Source organism: Ursus americanus, chromosome 11 (genome assembly GCF_024610735.1).
Source record: "Ursus americanus isolate L20-20 chromosome 11, mUrsAme1.1.p, whole genome shotgun sequence".
NCBI classification, from domain to species: domain Eukaryota; kingdom Metazoa; phylum Chordata; class Mammalia; order Carnivora; family Ursidae; genus Ursus; species Ursus americanus.
The window spans coordinates 39,924,318-39,939,128 of NC_142137.1; the positions used below are offsets into that span (position 1 = coordinate 39,924,318).

General features: G+C 36.3%; 1 long non-coding RNA gene across 3 annotated transcripts in view; it reads right to left on the bottom strand.

The window, feature by feature from the left end:
- Nucleotides 1–14,811, bottom strand: part of LOC123797622 (uncharacterized) — a 167,234-nt gene that overhangs the window by 149,080 nt on the left and 3,343 nt on the right. For 2 of the 3 annotated variants that reach the window (XR_015726101.1, XR_015726102.1), the window contains exon 3: nt 5,708–5,822. This is a non-coding gene — a long non-coding RNA (uncharacterized LOC123797622). Of the gene's footprint in view, nt 1–5,707; nt 5,823–10,707; nt 10,887–14,811 lie in introns of all 3 variants that reach the window. The other variant, XR_015726103.1, reaches the window with a different exon arrangement.

Below are 14,811 nucleotides of genomic sequence, written 5' to 3' on the forward strand. Positions count from 1 at the left end.
CAAGGCAAAGGGGGGTGCTCATCCAGAATCCCGATCTCCTTCCCTAGATCATGTCTTGGGTACCTGGGACTCCACAATTCCCAGCTTAAATTCAGAGTCTGCTTCTGTGGGGGCTTCTTCCACTGGCCCTTCCTCCAGAGGGCTTAATTACCTCTGGGATGCTCGCTCCAAGGGCCAAGGAGAAGCTACTATTGCAGTGGGGGAGAGAATGCACAGAGCTTGGGTATAAAGCTGGCATGTCCACACACATGGATGTCATTCCACAAAGGTAGGAGCTGTAATGGGAAAAGAAAGGAGCAAGCTAGTAGCCCCATTTGTATTCATGCCCTGGACCCTACAAATGTAAATTATGGCCCTGCTAAGACTGTAGTTGAATGTCGATGTCTTGTTTTTATTCCAGAGATTCCTAAACTTTCTGTCTCTGTGAGGTTTTTTCATGGCATAACTAGGACAAAAGAAACGCCTAACAGTTCCACTTATTAAGTAATAAGGCCCAAATAACCTACTAGTAATAATTCACATGGTGTCTGACAGATGTCATATTGTTTCCTTCAAAAATGTAAAGTATCCTGTAGCTACCTGCGAATTTGTTACAGACACCTGGGGTACCTTAATACATAGTTTGAGAATCACGCTTTTATCCACGAGATTATGAGCTTCTTCGGACAAGATGTTGTATCTCATTCATCATGGAAAAATGTGTCTTTTAAAGATGACCACATTCTCGGCCCCACGTGCTTTTCTAGAAACTTATCACTCCCTCAGTGAGATACAAAATCTAATTCCCTTCCCCCTGAATTGGGAGGGACTGGGGACTTACCTAAAATCAACAGAACGTAGCAGCGATGGCACTGCTGGACTTGAAGGGCTAGGTCATAAAAGGTGATTAGCTTCTACCTTGTTAGCCAGAACATTTGCTCTGAGCTGCCATGTAAGCAACCCAACTGTCTCGAGGCCATCATGCTGTGAGGAAGGCCAAACTAGCCCACTCAGAGACATCCATGGATAAGCCCTGAAGCTACTTGAAGGAAGATGAAGTCCTCAGTTCCTCTAACCCCCTGCTCTCCCAGCTCTGACGGTTACCTTAGTGCAACCACAAGAGATATCCAATGCCATAACCACCCGTCTGAGGCCTTCCTGAACTCCTGTCCCATAGAATGTGTGATCATAATAAAATGACTGCTGCTATTTTAAGCCATCAGTTTTGGGTGATTTCTTAGGCAGCAATGGTAACTAGAAAACTCTTTTGGGGGGGAGGGGCTTAACAGCATAGTATTTTTTAAAGATTTTATTTATTTATTTGAGAGAGAGAGAGACAGAGACAGAGAGACAGAGACAGAGATAGAGAGAGCAGGAGCGGAGAGGACAGGGAGAAATAGGCTCCCTGCTGAGCAGGAAGCCCAACGTGGGGCTCCATCCCAGGACCCTGGGATCAAGACCTGAGCCGAAGGCAGATGCTTAACCAACTGAGCCACCCAGGTGCCCCAACAACATAGTATTTTGAGTACTTTGGAGGTTCAGTAAATGCTCATCAAATTGAATATAAAAATGAAAATCTCAAAATATTGATTAATCTAAATTTCAGTGATGATTGAAAAGAACAAAATTATTGATATATATGTTGAAAAATATGGGGACTTTGGCTAGATGTATAGTGATGCCAGAACAAACCATGGATATCAGGGTTTGAGTTTTTTCAGAGTTTTCATAAATCCCTCAGATGAGTCTGTTTCCTTGCCTTTTGTTTTTGTCCCCTCAAAGGGCAGGGAAAGAATTCTAAACACTAATTTGCAAACTTGCTATAACATGAGGTCACCATAGGGGTTGTACATGCTGAATTTTCCATTCTAGTTAATTGAGGATTTTAATTAGTCAATTCAGACTAAGCAAGGTACTACTATAATTGGTGGATTCCAAAGGCAGCCATCTGTTCCCTTTGTGAATATTAATACTATGTCATGTAGAGTCTAGCAAGGAGAAAAATTTGTCCAGTAGGAATTTTCTTAACATTAGCAAGAGGTGAATGCTTGAGAAATAAAAAGGAAGAGCTAGGAGAGCAAACAGACTAAAATAAGAAAAAAGAAAAGAAAAAGCCCAGGGAGAAAGGAAACAGTCCAATTATTTGCTATGTTAAGAGAATCAACTGAATTTAACCTGAGACATCTGTTTGTGCCTGGTGTTGTTTTTCATTGGAGTGGAGGGAGGTAATTAAAATGCCATGTAGCTGCTTGCCTTGTATGCATTTCTAAGCATAATTCAAACTCTTATGAATCTGCCCTCTCAAAGAAATGGCTGATTATAGAAACAGAACAAAACCTCTTTGATCCCTCTTGTGATACAACTAGGTCATGAGAAGCAGAATTCCAAATATATTCTGTTTTGGATGACTCTTCATGGAAAGTCTGACTTGGGGAGGTTTTGAAATGAACAATGACGGAAACCAAGGCAGAATATAAAGCAAAAGACTTGCTGGCATGAAAAAACACCAACTCTGCAAAGGTTACCTAAATGGACTTTTTGTAAACAACAACTTGTTTTCTAACTTCCTTCAAAATAGGGTTTTTCTACTGAATAGTACCTAAAAGGTATAATGATACATAGCAGGTATGTTAAAGATAGATGAATTGATTGTGCCATGCAAAACCCCATAATATCTTGGGTACTTGTGGGAAAAAAAAGTATGCAATATTTATGAGTTTCTCATAAACTTCAACCTGTTTTGCTAGTGGTTTTATTATCTAAAATACATAAATATATCTTTGTATTCTAATCAGAGGAAATCATTGTGCTTTTGGAATTAGTTGTGTCTCTCTCTATAAGCAAAAACTTAATCAAAATATTTTGTGGAGAATCTAATATTTTTAAAAATTTTCTGTAAAAGAATATAATTAGGATAAGGCTATATATCCATTAAGGCTCTCTTCCCCTTGCAAAGGACCTGCAACCACATACAAACTGGTTTAAAAAACATAAGGGACCTAATGGCTCATAAAACATAAGGTTCAGTGGTAGGACTGGCTTCAGGTATAGCTCAGTCAGGGACATGGCTCTGTTTTTCTAGTTTCATTGGTTTTGCCCTTCTCTATAATGTCATCTTCAGGCCTCCTTTAGGATTCCAAAACAGTCTCCTAGGAAGGAGGGTTTCATGCGTTCTCACATCTCAATATGCTCCCTGAATGAACTTCTCATCATCAATCCCAGTGGCCTAGGGACTGTGCATGTGCATACATCAGCCTAGAGCAAGCAGAAGAGGCATGTTCTGATTGGTTAGTCTATCCCAATTCAGGGTCCAACCCTGGACTGGAGTCAGTTCAACTTTACCTCAGCTAATGGCTACTACCCAGTGATGAGGGATGGCTCTTCGAAGGAAAATTTGAGTATTGCACCTTAGTGGGGGCAAGGGGTAATGGTACTGGGAAGATAACCAGGTAGTTCTTATTAACAGTCACAGTAGCTCTTCTGTTTTCTGGACAAGTAAAACTATGGGAAAGTACATGATTTTCATCAGAGAAAATAATCCTTCTCTCTTAAATTGTGTTTATAAAATGTAGAAATAATGAGTTTATCAAAAACAATCAAATTAGCAAATTTCAACCAGGGAAAATGGTTTATGGCAATAGTTTTATTCTTTTAACAAATACTTATGTGTATCAGGCGCTGTGCTAGATTCTAGACACAAGGATATCTTTATTACTTTTCTGCACTAATTCTACATTACAAAAAAAATTCCCTATCAAACAAACAACAGAACTATTCATTTGTTTTTCCATTTTAAAGATTAATCAAAAACACATAAATTATAAGAAATCCTAAGAGGTAAAAAAATGACATAAATTTTAAGAAAGTTTTAAAGGTAAAAAATGAAACTTCAAAGACAGTTGAAGTTCTGAAACTCTGAATACAGTTGACATCTTTATTAGTCTATTCAATATCATTGTGATATAAAAAATATATTATTCAATTGCCTAAAAAGAATTATTAAAGATTAAAATAAATAATATATATGTGATCTCTCTTGGCTTTTAAAAATAATGACTTTTTTTCCAAAAAAAATATTCGTGACTACTATTGTGAATCACTGGTGATACAAGGGCCCCAGATTAGGAACAATACTCTTAAAATAAAACAAAAACAAAACAAAACAAAAAAGTGTAGACACTAACTTATAAATCACATAAATCCTTACAGTATTGCTATTAAGTTTAAAGCTCACTTCTCCACTAAATCATTCTCTACCACTCTGATGAAGGGCCCCCAAATTTCTTATTTGCCATTTAATTCCCTACAGGAGTCAGATTGAGCCATCCTGACTCGATTTGAGCTCCACGTGAAGTTGCTTCTTCATCATATGACCTCAGGGTGACATTGGATATGCAGTATGCAGAATTAACTTAAGAATTAACATCTTTAGTATTCAAGTAGCTCATACCACTCACAAATTTCTAACAAAGAATAGCCTGTATTTTATACATTAGTTGAAAACCTAGCAGAAGCGTACACAGGACTAGCCAAGCACACAGTTGACCTTGTATCAGCAATGAATGCATGCTGAGCACCCTTCCCACTTTTCATATTTCCATCCTGCCCCCACACAGACAACCTCTGTTCAGATGAGCATTTTTACTAAATACTTCACCTCCCACAAAGCAATAGTGTATAAGATTTATATAATTAATGTTTGTAAGGGACTGTTAGAGCCTTGTCTGAAAGATGCCTTTGAAGAGGAAAGGATTGTTGATACTGTGATGTCCTGGATTTCTTATCCTTATCAAGACTGCTTCTATGAGGAAAAGCTACAGAAATGATAGATGGGACCACTTTTATTCAGCACAATTACAGGTGGCAAAACACTGCTGCAGGACTCAAGCAGGAATACGTCCTTTGGCGACATCAACAGTATACGCATATATCCTGTCAATCACTAAGAATGCAGGTACCATACTTTACAGACCAGGGATAATGTTAATTCCATCCTGCTTACAGTGTGCTTTGTACTGATAAAGTTCAAGGAGCTTTGCAAGCACCATAATTTAGCAAGGTGTGAAATGAAAGCTACATATAGGAAAATTGAGACATTTTGAAAAATTCAGACATTATCTTCATTCAGCCACTAACCAAGAAGGGTTGACATTCAGTTTCAGCGCTACAAGTGCTTTTCCCCACACGGACAATTTTTGTTGTTATTTAGGGAAGAAGGAAAAGGAAATTGACCTTCATTGAAAATACACAATGGACTACATATTGCAAAGAGGCTTCATGGTATTTATCTTATTTGATCTTTAAAACAACTCAGTGATGTATTTTTTACAGTTGAGCAAACTAAGTCTTAGAAGAAAAACAAATATAGCTACAATAACACAGGTTACTAAGTGACAGAGCCAAGAACTTAAGTCTGTATGATTCCAAAGCCATTGCTCTTTCCATTATATATACAACAGGGGAAGAATAAACACCACCAATCTAATACGGTTGACCCCTGAACAACATAGGGGTTGGGGTGCCAATCCCTAAATAGTCGAAAATTTGCATATAACTTTTGACTCTCCAAGAACATAACAACCAGTAGCCGGAAGCTGACCAGAAACCTTACCAGTAACAGTCAATTGGCACAAATTTTGTATATGTGTTATATACTATATGCTTACAATAAAGCAAGAGAAAAGAAAACATTATTACAAAAATCATAAGAAAGAGAAGATATACTTACAGTACTGTACCATATTCATAAAAAATAATCCACACATAAGTGGATCCGAACTGTCGAAACCCATGTTGTTCAAGGGTCAACTGTAGTTTCTTCTTCCACGAGCTTGTCCATACCTCTGCAAAGAATAGAAGAAACATAATTTTTTCAAATAAATTATTCTTAAATACCCACAAAGTTGTCTCATAACAAGCCAGCCTCATTTCTCTTTTCCATCCCTGACCTATGGACTAACATCCACAGTTTAGCATTTGATTATTTACATTAAGTCTCTGTTTTAAAATAGTACCTGATTTATACCTATCCCTGCCAATCAGACACACAGACTACCTCCAACACTTCCACCATCAGTGGGCTCAGTAATGTCATTACTATGGTAGGAACTCCAAAAAGAAAAAAAATTAATGGGTCTATCAGTGAGAACAGAAATAATATGTGACAAAACAGGAATGCCTTCAGGTAGCTTGGATGGACAGGCAGACTCAAGGAGCTGGCCCTCAACCCAAAAATATGTTATTCTTCTGTAGACAGAAATTTGAAAAAAAAAAGACTTTGTTATACTATTGGAATTTGAAAAAATAGCAAATCATTTAAGTCTGCAAACATCCTTTTCCTAAAATACACATTCCTAATATGAGGGCTAAGAAGCATCTAACAGTCACAACTTAGGGACAATTCAGACTGTTTTCCCAATACCTCTATGAGATCAATTACATTGAGGAACTGTCCATTCTTCCTAGGAGAATGAAGATGGAAGTAACTAATTTTAAAGCATGGAGCAGCTTGAGAAAAGAAAGATTCAAGGAGCAAGGTACAATGCTGGGTTTGGGCCATTATGAAGGCACTCAGTACTAGTAACGGGGAGATGGGAATAAAGGAATGAAAGGTAGAAAGGCACATGAGAGGATGTTAAGAAGACATTAGAGGATTGGTTGTCTGGGTGGCTCAGTCAGTTAAGCGTCTGCTTTCAGCTCAGGTCATGATCCCAGGATCCTGGGATCCAGTCCAGTCCTGCATGGGGCTCCCTGCTCAGCAGGGAGTTGGCTTCTTCCTATGCCCTTCCCTGTGCCCACTCTCATGTGCACTCTCTCTTGCAAAAATAAATAAAGAAAATATTTAAAATTTAAAAAAGACATTAGAGGATGTACTTGAGAAGATGATTCTAAAGTTCTTCCAGAAGTATAAGCATTTGTTTTTGTTTTTGTTTTTTTAAGTAATCTGTACACCCAATATGGGGCTGGAACTTATAACTCTGAGACCAAGAGTTGCAAGCTCTACCAACTATATAAATAGTTGAGTGGATGCACAAAATGCAGTATTACATACAATGGACTATTAGTCAGCCATAAGATAGCATAGTTACGACACATACTACAACATGGATGAAAACATGCTAAGTGAAATAAGCCAGACATAAAAGTACAAATATTATGATTCCACTTATATAAAATATCTAGAAAAAGGCAAATTTATTGAGAGAGAAAGTAGAGTAGAAGTTACCAAGGGCTGGGGGAAGGGAGTTATAGGAAGCTATTATTTAATGGGCACGGAGTTTCTGTTTGAGGTGATGAAAAGTTTTAGAGATAGTGCTGATGGTTGCACAATATTGTGAATATAATTAATGCCACTGAATTGTACATTTAAAAATGGTTAAAATGGAAGATTTTGTTTTACGTTATACACGTTATACCACAATGAAAAAAATATTTAAAAAAAAGAAGGAAGAAAGAAAAGACAAGTCAAGAAAAAATTAGAGAAAAAAGAAAGATGAATGAAATTAGCCCTTGCTTTACTATTAATTAAAATACATTGTTTTAAAATTATAATAATTAAAACAGTGAGATCCTGGCACAAAAACAGAAACAAGTAAATGGTATCAAATAGAAAGTCTATAAGCAGACCTGTTTATACAAATGAATTTGGTACGCAATGAAGAAGGAATAGAAGTCAGTGAAACGGGAATGTCTGAGCATCAACAGTCCATCCTGAGACAACTAATGAGCCATTTAAAGGATGAAATCCCTCCTGGGGGCAGGAATTCTGCCTGCTTTGTGCACCAGTGATTTCCCAGACAAAAGCATGATACCTGGTCCTTCGTAGGCATGCAGTTAGTGTTTGGAATGAACTAAAATTCATTCCTACGTAAAAAATATACCAAAGTAAATTCTAGATTGAATAAAGATTGCTTCTGAGGAAAAAAAACATTAAATATTGATAAACTTGAAAAAGTAAAAACCTCCATACATAAACATCAAAGGTACATAAATAAGATTTAAGAGAAAATGACAAACTGAAATAAATATATATGTATATTTATATTTGAGACAAACAGTAAGTGCCTTGATTTATAATTAGCAGCTTTAACTCAATAATAAAAAAATACAACTACCTCAAGAGAAAAATTAAGTATATTAACAGCCACAAAAATTATAAATAGCAAAAAGACTATGAAAAAAATCTAACATTATTAATAATAAAAAAACTAAAATTAAAATGAAAGATACTATTTCACCTATAAGGTTGGCAACTATTGAACTATCTAGTGTTGGTGATGATTCAGAAAAATGAATATTCTTACACACTGCTGGCAGAGATATAAATTGGTCCAACTATTATTAAAGGTAATTTGGCAGGAAATATCAAAAGTGATTACAACGTGAATACTGTTCGGTCACCTGATTCTATTCCCGATAATTTAGACTAAAAATAATTAAAACATGTGCACATTTTTCTACCTATAAGGTTTTTCTAAATTTCAGCATTGTTCATAATAGAAAAAAATTGTGAACGTTTAAATGCCCAATAAGAAACAGCTTAGTAAACTTATGATACATCTATACCAAAGACTACTACACTATCAGAAAAAAAAAATGATGTTATGGATTATTTAATGTAATGGAGGAAATGTTCACTACACTAATTTAAGTTTAAAAAGCAGTTTACCAAATAGTATTAGGCGAAATGATTTCATGTTTTGTGAAAATGAAAAAACATAAAATTGGAGGGATAATCATCCTCATCACTAATGGCAATTGTCTGATTATAAGGTTAAATGGCAATTTAAATGTTACTGCTAACTCAATTTACTAATTTTTATGCAATAATCATGTATTGCTACTATAAGAGCAATAAAACATGCTTTCAATTTCAATAAAGAAACAAAAGGTAACAAGGACGTTGGTCCCCTACTCTCAGGACATACAATTAATTAGCTATAAAATCTGTCTCTTTTCATGTGTCAAGCATATTACTAAGCACTTGACACCCATTATTTTATTTGCTCCTTACCCTAATAAGACGGTGCTCAAGGCCATGTGGCTAGTGACAGAGTTGGAATGACCCCCTAGTGTCTGAAGTCAAAGCTTATATTTTTAACCACAAACATTCCTGTTGTGGAGTAGTTAGGCTTTTTGAAGGTAGAGCCTCAAAACAAACAAATAAACAAACAAGGAAACAAACAAACAAAACACACACACACACACACCCCCAAAACCAAACCAAAACCAAAAGAACTACCAAGTATCACATAGTTGCTATGAGGTTTGGCACTCCAAACAACACTTATAAACGGTCTTTGGGAAACGAACTTTTCTCACACTGCATTGCTTCTACCTGTTTGCACTGGCCGTATCTGTGCCACATGCATCAATTTGGGAGGCAATATCCAGTACTGGGTAAGAGCACTGGCCCGTTTTTGGATTTCCTGAGTCAAAAGTGACTCTACCACTTAATACCCATAAAACCTTGGGCAGTCATTTAACCTCACTGGGTCTGATCTGTCACCAGTAAAATAAAGATGGTGATCGTCCCACCTCAAGGAGTTCCGGTGAGGATTAAAGGGATGAATCCACATAGTGCTTTGTTAGCTAAGGGACACAAAGTAAGCACTTGCTGACGAGCAGCTATTTCAATCATTAATGTATTCTCTGGATAGTAAGTTCCCCCCAAAATCCCATGTTACACTGCTTCTGAATTCCCTAAAGAGCTCACTAGATGATCGGTGGATTGAAGCTTAACGTAAGGTAATATCCGATGCCAAATCTCACCCTGTGAGTTTTCCACTCTGATTGAATAAGAGCCCTACCTTGTTAACCTTTGTTCACTAACAGGAGCTTTGTTTTATTCTTACCTGCAATGCAGTGACTAAAAGAAAATCACTATTTTAAGGCTGTCTTGCATTTCCTTCTCCAACATTACTGTTGTTGATTGATTGAATACTCAATATTTAAATGCAAGTTACTTTCACTTCCACAGGGCCTTTTCGGGGAAGAAGGTAACTTTATGAGTCTAAAAACAGTTAAAGGACACCTGAATTGTAACATCCCTAAACGTTTATGGCACCCTGTAGAAAAGTAACTGTTAACTTATTTTTCTCTCTTTCAGCAAGAAAGTAGCAGGAAGAATCAGGGCTCAATCTTTCAGTGCAAGTATTTAATCTGGGTAAATCTGAGGTAGCTTGCAGTGTTCATGTACCATAGGTTACTCGGAAGTCATTGAAGCTGAAAATCTCACTTTTAGAAAGTTCTCTTAATCCTTCAGAGTATAACCGTGTGCTGATTTTAATAATGATATGACAGATTTTTAAACAAATCTGTAAATACTGATGTGCAAGTCATGGCCTAATTCTGTGAAATCTCCACAAAATAGACAGTGAAGATATTCTTCCATCTAAACTGGGTCATATTAAATAAACCCAAGAAACGTAATTAAATACTGTGAGTTTCCTGAAGGCCAAATTAACAGTCCTGACAATTCTCTTCCAGTGGCTAAAAGACTTCCACAGAGAAACATACGGTATCAAAAATTCCATTTAAAAAGACAAATTTTCCTGGAATTTTTCTTCTACTATAATATTTTCAATTCAAATTAGTGATGACAAAACAAGGAAGAAACATGATTGGATCAATCTAATTAATTACAGCTCCTTCAGGCAGGCAAGCTTCTCCATGATTTGGCTACAACCTAATTCATTTCCCCCAGACAACTCTCTCCCTTCTACCCACCTTTCCTCCAGATCCTTCAATCTAGCTAAGGATCACTTCTTTCGCTAAGAATGTCCTGCATCTTCAGCCTCTGTGCATCTTTGGAAATGCTGCTCCCTCTCCAAGAAAGTGTGTTTAGGATTGTCACTCTTCCGGACATCTTTCAAGGCTCTGCTCAAATGCCACTTTTTCTCTTAATCCTACCATTGCACCAAAGGATAGATAAGGGGTTAGACAACGCTCCTCATAATGTTTGACAGCAATACAAAGACATCCCAATAAACATAATATCTAAATGAAAACTGTGCTTATTATGTAAGTGGAAATTGAAGACAAAAATCCTTGGTCACCCCCACTCATCCAACAGGGATTGGTGCCTCTAATCCTACACAAAAATGTTGGAACTACCACCGATGAAATCACCCTCTAAAAAGGAATTTTTCACTTTATGCCCACAGCATGCAGACTTCTTCTACTTTGGCCTTGAATAAATCCCATCTTGTGTAACAGTTCTTTGTGTTTAGACTCTTATATTATTTCTCCTGCTATTTCCAGAGAGTGGGAATTGGGTCTTATTCACCAGGTATATTACCCACACTGCTTAACAGGGAGCACTGCTCAAAGTAGGTATTTAATACTTCAGTGGCCTGGAAATGAGAACAAATTTAAGAGAGGCACAGTCCAAAATATCAGGCATGATTAATGAGTGAGTCTTACTACTTTCAAGTATACAAACTAACAATTCTGTCAGTGATCTCTGTTCATACTCTCTTTGGTTTCATTTTTAGATTATTTCCCCCACAGTTCTGCTAATTTAGACCCTGCTGTGATGTTCCCAACATAGTAGTTCTCAAACTCCATTTTTGAACGAGAACAGTATTTCACTGTTAAAATCAAAGTGTGGACATTCTTTTCCCAATTCACACAAAAACATAAAGTTATCATTAGAATTTTTCAATTTTAAATTTTGTTCACACCTTCATTATCACAGCTGGAATCTATGCAAACAAACATATAGTTAATTTATCAATATTTCATGGGTTCACATAAACAGAACATGATTTTTCAGGTGTTCTACCTGAACACCAGAGAGACTCACTCCCCCAACCCTTTAATATAACAATCTTATTCCCCCTGCACCAAGAGATCCAAAATACTAAAGTCTGCTTTTTCAAGGGTGTACATTTTAAAAATTGAAGAAACTGATTTAAAAATGTAGATGATAGAATAGACAAAAGATAAGGTATTTCAGTATCTAAAACAAAATTAAATATAATGAATGCAATTTTCAGAAATAGAGAAAATACAAAACCTACAAAATTTGCAAATTCCATGTTACAAATGGTGGTTTAATTATGCAATGCATTTTCCTCTGTCACTCGAACTACTGGTCTGTGCCAGATATTACCATAGCCTCCTATATACTAACAATCAAGTCATGTCAATATAAAAACGCTTGATTATTTTGTGCTTTTTATATCTATCTGTATATAGACACTTCTATCTACTTATAGATGGATAAACACTTAAGTGCCCGTAAACAACATTTGTATGGCTTTTCTATTTGCTATTAATATCTTGACCTATTTGCTATTAATATCTTGACCTATTAATGTTCCTGTTGAAACTATTCTAACAAAATTCTGATAGCCAGCCCTCACAAGTAAACTCTACAACGCTCTGAATTTTGATCCATGCATGATTCAATAATGCCCTAGGATTCTCAGATTAAAAGTGCTATGGAAACACCTTCATTACATATTCAAGATGCAACTTTCTTACATATTCAAGGTACAGTACACAGCCCTTTCCATCCTGCAGCTGAACATGTTTCCTCTCTGCTAAGCACCATGACATTTTGTTTTCAAAGAGGATGCATTGCCTTGATGAATGTTGCAGTTCCTAAGAGAACTGCTATTTTTTTTAAAGTATTCATGTCCTAGAAATGGAATGAGCTATTACTTAAGACCAAAATCTATCTCTAAAAAATATATCTATCTCCAATGCCCACAATACATTATTATATTAAATTATTTTGAAGGCTATAGGCAGAAAAAATTTTAAGCTTCTGTGTTTTGCCTTTCAACCAATAGATCCCCAGAGTTAATTAAATTCTTATCTGCTAGAACCAGTATGTTCCTGTCTTGGGGGGGGGGGGGCTTGCTATTTTTCTATGTTTCTCATAAAGCATGTACTTTGCAAAATAGGTTTGCAAAGCATGAGGGTCCAAAAATAGCCTGTTATTTTTTTCCTCAGAAAATCTAAAATTAGCAACTTCTTATTTCCAATCTAGGAGAGTTCCCCTCCCCATAAAGTCATCTATCAATTTTAAAATAAACAGATAAGTGTATAAAATGTGCACACAACTAATAAAATTTCCAATGAAAGTGTCAAGGAAATATAGGCGTTCATTTGCATTCTAGCGGGAAATAATTTTACTTTTAAATTTTTCCACAGCATTTGATATTTCAGAAACCTATAGTGTTTCTCTCTTTCTTTCACTCTCATCAAATAATGCCAACCAACCAGCTCCAGAAATCTTTTATTTTTTTTTCTAAAAAAGACCGGGCAGACACTTTCCTATGGAGAATCCAGATTTTTGTAACTTTTTGAGATACTGGTCCTATTTATGTCAATTAATTAAACTTGAGAGCTTACTAGATGGCTTATTCAGCTATTAGGAGATAAACTATTGTCTTCATTTATACGAATGCTGTTGTTCATGTTGTAATTAACACAGATACTTGGAAGAGAATTTTAGACAAAGAAAATAATTGTTTCAAATAAAATAAAAATTTTAAAGTCTGTGAACAAGCAGTCACATAGTTCTTTTAGAATTCAGCTACTGGATAAAGTTTTTCTTTTTTGAAAAACAGATGTGCTTCCTCTTTTCTGGTTACAAGAATTAGAAAACTCACTATGTTTCTCTTTCTGACTTGGCTGCCAGGAAGCTCAGAGCTAAACTGAGTTCCCTGTTAACAGTAAATGCTTTCCTAGTTTTTAAATTCATGGTTGTTTATTGCTATTTTATTAGGTTAATGTATGTAAATTCTATATATGTGGAAAGAAGCAGGAAGTTCATTAATTTCAAAAAGAATTTCAGTTCAAACCACTTATTGTGCACCCACTGCCTGTCCAGCCCTACTCTGGAGGATGCAGATGTAATTAGTTAAAAGACTATTTTCATGAGACAAGTGAATATATCTAACTGTATCTTTAAAGAGGAAAAAAAATCCAGTCAAACCAACTTCAAGAAAACAAAAATTTAAAAGAATCTCCTTGAAAGAAAAGCCTGCCAATATTAATTTAACCCTCACAAAGAAGTCGATAGAGTGAGTGTAGTTATCTTTTGACTGTGGCTTACAGGGATATGGAATACTAGTTACTTAATTATACAACCTTCTCCTGAAGGGTCCAGCAATAAAAGCAGCCTTCATTCTTGGGCATGTGCTAAGAAGTAATACCACCATTAATGAAATAAAAGCTTTTAAATAAATTACCCCTTAATAACAGATATCAATTTAAACATTCTAACTTTGAAGAAAGGAAGCTTGGGGTCTAAGATTTCCTACGTCCAAGTTCTTGATGTAACAAATAAGTAGCACCTATTGGGGTAAGCCAAGAAATATGATGCACTTTATGTGACCAGGCAAGAATAACTGTTAACTAGTAAAGCAGTTCCCTTTTATAGATGACTTCAGGGTTGGTGGGCCTACGTTTGCCCTTGTTTTCTGCTTTGTTTTACTTTACTGGCTTGCTAATATGTGTGCTGCCTTACATGACCCTAGGTTGGCCTGCCTTCTGCCAGCCTGATGTTGAGAAAGGTATTAAAATTTACAAGGATCTTGCCCTTGGCCTCCACTCTCAGGGTGCAGCTTTTTCACACACTTTAAAGCATTGCCAGGTCACAATAGCCTTGCAGTCAGGGAGGGCAGCCCAACAAAGCTGCCCACAGATGCACGTGCTTGTCACCTGCCCCAGCAATTGCAAATAGACTACCACTTCTCAGAGCAACCTGTTTGTCTTCCCTTTGCAAAGGAAAGCTCATAAATAATTATAATATGTGTTTCAGATAGGCCCAAAATTGGACTTCTCAATTTTAACTATGAGCACATAGGCTTCTCA